The following is a 5316-nucleotide window of genomic DNA, read 5'->3' on the forward strand; positions in this document are numbered from 1 at the left end:
TTGGCTGGTGGTCCTCCATCTTTATAGCCAACAATGTTGCCTCTCTCTAACCATTCTCTAGCCATGTCTCCCTCTGACTTTGAACTCAGCTGAGGCTGGTTCTCTGATTTTAAGGATTATGTCTTTTCACTTGGAGTTTTAGAAGTTTGAAAGTAGATAAGATTTATTCCAAGTTGTTATGCCTAATTCCTATTTGTGTATACAGTCAGGACACACAAAATACATGTATTCAATTATTTTTTGCCTACTCAGGTTAAAGCATTCAAAGAATTTTGTATTTTTTCTTATAGTAGTAAGTGAAATTTACCCTTTATGCACCCAACCCAAATCCCAAACTGCTTCTTCAGAGGAAATGCTGTTCAAGTTTCAGGTATAGTTCTTCCATCTTCTTGCTTAAATATACTTACATGTATTTACACCAACACACACCCCCACAGAACTCTCTGTTTTTTACATAAATGGAATTACACTAGCCATATTGTCAAACATATTTTTGTGGTTAACCATGTGTCAATATTTTCCCAACTATACATGTTTGTGCGGCACTTGTGATGAGCTAAGCATTGTGCTAAAAATGATACATGTATTCTCTTCTGTAATTTTCCTAACTGCCTTATGAAGTAGGTACTAATATGATACCATTTTTTTCCTGGAGAAATTGGAACTTAATTTAGTAACCTGTGGTCTCCAAGCCGCTGTTAACACTTATCATGTGGTTGCTCTTGGGTTCTACTATTATTTTAACTATTTTATTTATTTATTTATTTATTTATTTATTTATTTATTTATTTATTTATTTATTTATTTATAATTGTGGTAAAAAAACCCCAACATATAATGCAAAACTTATCATCTTAACCATTTTTATGTGTACAATTCAGCCATGTTAAGTATATTCACATTGTTGTGCAACCGATCTCCAGAACTTTTTCATCTTGTAAATCTTAAACTTTGGCCCCACTGAACAATAGTTCCCCTTTTTTCCCTCCCCTGAGCCCTGGTAACCATCATTCTACTTTCTGTTTGTCTTTTTTGTGACTGACTTATTTCACTTAGCATTGTGTCCTCAGGGTTCCTCCATGTTGTGGTATGTGACGGGACATATTCCCTTTCTTTTTAATGCTGATAATATTTCACAGTATGTGTATATATTTTGTTTATTCATTTATCTGATGGGCATTTAGTTTGCTCCCACCTCTTGTCTATTGCGAATAATGCTGCTGTGAACACGGGGGTGCCAATACCTCTTTTGAGACCCTACTTTCATTTTTTTTTGTTTTGTATATTTTTGTATGCTTTTGTAGAGAAGTGGGATTGCTGGATCAACTGGTAATTCTATTTTTAAGTTTTTGTTGTATTATTCTTAAAGACCCTGTTGTAGTGATCATGAGTTTCTTTGGCCATCCAGTGTCAATTCCCATTTCTTTCAGTAACAGCACCGTGGTTGGAGGCATGGCTTCTCCTTCTGGCATGCAGTGGAGTGGGACTTCGGTAGAGGGCGTTTGCCTTCTAGCCCAGCAGGGTCCTTGACACAAGCTCGGCTAATAAACTTCCTCTCTTGTTCTGGAACTTTGTAACTGGACTGGATTCAGGCAAGGATGAAAAAGGGAGTTGGAACCCATTATTCTCACAATACTGGTCTCTGACAAAAGTGACAAGCAGTCCCCACTTCCTAGATCCCTGGAGCTGCTTTGGTCCCTCTTCTTGGGCAAGCCTTGGTCTCTGGCCTTCCTGTTAGGTCTGTGAGCCACCCAGTGTCCTTTCCGTAAATCCCCTTGCCAGGAACCCAAGTCCACCTCCAGCGCTCACAGCCAAGACCCTTGGCACACACACCTGCATTGATTCGCAGTCTTCCTGCACCAAATTGAGGATTTCATCTGCTTTGTCTTCTCTAGAAAGTCCTTTCTGTTTTGGTTGGCCAATGGTCTTCTTTCAAGTTTCAAATGATTTATCTTCATTTGTATATGATTCCATTATGTTGCCAGGATCTGAGGAAGTAGAGTAAAAGCCCTCTTGAACTGCTTGACCAAAAATGTGGGCGATCATAAGGAGGAAAAGAGAAGCAAATTAACGTTTGTAGAACTTTTATAGAAATGTTCTCCTTTTCCTTCTGCCAAACTGATTTTAGCCAGACCCACATACATTCTGAACGTGGCTTCACTCCAGATGGAACCAGATAAATACATTTACACATGGAATCCCCGACTTAGCACACCCCTTGCAGTTGTAGTATCAAAGGCACCAAAGAATTGATTTCCTTGAAAATGAATATGCTCCTGTTCATGAGTTTTATAAAAATAGCACCATACTCTATATAGACTTCCAGTTCCTGCTTTCTTAAAAAAAAAAAAAAATCAACGTTGTGTTTCTTTTTTTTTTTTTTTAAAGATCTTATTTATTTATATGAGAGACAGAGAGCATGAGAGGGAGGAGGGTCAGAGGGAGAAGCAGACTCCCCGCCGAGCAGGGAGCCCGATGCGGGACTCGATCCCGGGACTCCAGGATCATGACCTGAGCCGAAGGCAGTCGCTTAACCGACTGAGCCACCCAGGCGCCCCAATGTTGTGTTTCTAAGATTCACTCATGGTGCTCCATGGATCTTAAGTTCTTTCATTTCATTGATGTGTGATGTGAATATATAATTACCGCTATTTATTCATTTTCACACTGATGATATTTGAAGCTTTTTGGGTTGGGTGGGATAATGGGTTCATGGTGTTCATTAATCTTTTACTTTGTAACATAACTTTTGTAAATACCAAATGTGATATTTAAAAGGCAACATTCTCTGAGGAAGGAAGGCATTTAAAAACCGTATTGGGGAAAAGAGAATTAGACTCTACTAAACACAGCTCTTACCACAGATCCGGTATTAGTTTGGGTCAAGTTGTGTCTCTGACATAACTACATACTTTTTTTAAGATTTTATTTTTGGGGGCCGCCTGGGTGGCTCAGTCGTTGGGCGCCTGCCTTGGCTCGGGTCGTGATCCCGGGGTCCTGGGATCGAGCCCCACACACGGCTCCCTGCTCAGCGGGAAGCCTGCTTCTCCCTCTCCCACTCCCCCTGCTTGTGTTCCCTCTCTCGCTGTGTCTCTCTCTGTCAATAAATAAAATCTTTAAAAAAAAAAAAAAAGATTTTATTTTTGGGTTGCCTGGCTGGCTCAGTCAGAAGAGCCTGTGACTCTTGATCTTAGGTTTGTGGGTTCAAGCCCCACGTTGAGTATAGAGATTACATAAGAATTAAATCTTTATTATTTTATTTTTTTTAAGTTTTATTTATTTAAGTAATCTGACTAAGCCATCCAGGCGCCCCCAACTACACATTTTTACCACGTGGAAGAACACAACTTACAAGCACTGATTTTAGAGATGTGTTCCTGCTACTGCGTGCATAGCCTCTTCCATCCAACCAGTAGGTGGCGCCCTAGGACTGTTTTTTAATTAATCCCAGGCATTGGGCTGGACTTCGTTCCTGCACCCTGCCTCTGGAAAGGCAAATTTTAACAAGCAGAATAAAGAAAAGGCCAGTCTGTTAATTAGAAGGAAGAACAACCCTCTACATAGATCACTTAAATTCATTTATTCAGTACTCAGTTATTTCTTGACTATGATAACGATTGCGCATTTTATGTGCCTTATTTATCACATTCCCCACAATAACAGAGCGGTCTATGTCAGCTTCTTTATAGAATCTGGTTTTTACCATTCAATTCTACACAGTGCATTTATCAGCACAGGGGATTGACTTTGGAGCTTATTCTTCTTTGAGCACCTTCTATGCTTAGTTGTTGCTTGAGCCTGGACTGGCTTCCTGTTGAAAACAGAGTCTGTTTCTCAGAGATCTTTTGGAGTAAGGAAAACAGCCAGGGGTGTTTGGCCTGCAGCAGGAAGATGTCCTGAGTGACCTCTTATCAAAGTTCCAGCCCTTCGATTATCCACCTTCTGTCCCTCCTTCACCCATCTCTGCCACTTGTGTTTCTTCTTGATCTTCTTTCTCTTTCCTCAGCTCTTCATGAAGCACTTTCCCAGTGACATGCTTATCCGAACCCCCCTGCCACTCCCACTGTCATTTTTGTCAAAAATAAATGACATATCAGAGTTCAAATTTGCTTCTGTCTATGCCACAGTGACCCTCAGCAACAGAAAAAAAGGTGGTGGGAGTTACCACCTAACAACACCACATCTTTTTAGCTCCTAGGAGCCTACCATGTATTAAATTCCAAACTATCTTACTGAGGCAAAAAAGCTTGATGAATTTTTTCTGGTAAAATATATATAACATATGTACATGTATATGTACAATTTACCATCTGAACCAGTTTTAAGTCTAGGGCTCAATGGCAATAAGTACATTCACAATGTTGTGCAACCATCACCACCTTTCATCTCCACATGGAACTTTTTTATCTTTGCAAACTGAAACTCTGTCCCCATTAAACATTAACTCTCTATTCCGTCTACCTCCAGCCCCTGACAGTCACCATTCCACTTTCTGCTTCTTTAAAAAAAAAAAAGAAAAGAAAAGAAAAAAGATTTTATTCATTTATTTTAGAAAGAGAGAGAGTGTGCATATGTGAGTTGGGGGAGGGGCAGAGGGCGAGGGACAAGCAGGACCCCGGGATCATGACCTGAGCTGAAGGTGATGCTTAACCGACTGAGGTACCCAGGGGGTCCCTCTACTTTCTGCATCTCTGAATTTGACTCCTCTAGGTACCTCGTATGAGTAGAATCATCCAGTATTGGTCGTTTTGTAAGTGGCTTATTTCACCTAGCACAATGTCTTCAAGGTTTGCTCTGATGAACTCTATATTAACATTTGTTGTCCTGTGGCAGTTTACCAGCCGGTGAAACCAAGGTTTAAGAAGGTTAAGTCACTGATTTAGACACACAAAGCAGGTACTAAGTGTGGGCCCGGCTGGGACCACACCCTCCGCCTCCTCGCAGCCACACCCCAGGTCTGGGCTCCTGCCAGGCTTCTTGCTTTGACTCAGTCCTCAGCTAAGGAACATGGTCTGGTAACAGCAAGACTATCTGAGTTCTGACTCCCAATTTGCCTCAAATTAAAAATATATATGGAGGAGAGCAATCTGTCTTTCTGGCATCTTATTAGGAAAACACTCCCATTTAAACTCCATACATGAGAAGTTAAGGGCTGCTAATTAAAGGGAGCGGACGTGTGAATGTTTCAACCCAAAAAAAAGGAACCAAAATTTGTGCCCATTTAAGCATTTTCTCTGTGTCGAGGCGCCTGGGTGGCTCAGTCGGTTAAGTGTCCAGGTCTTGATCTCAGGGTCCTGCGTTCAAGCTCCACATTGG

Source organism: Mirounga angustirostris, unplaced genomic scaffold, assembly GCF_029215605.1.
Source record: "Mirounga angustirostris isolate CCGP_5_RB_7025 unplaced genomic scaffold, mMirAng1.0.hap1 SCAF_3, whole genome shotgun sequence".
Taxonomy (NCBI): domain Eukaryota; kingdom Metazoa; phylum Chordata; class Mammalia; order Carnivora; family Phocidae; genus Mirounga; species Mirounga angustirostris.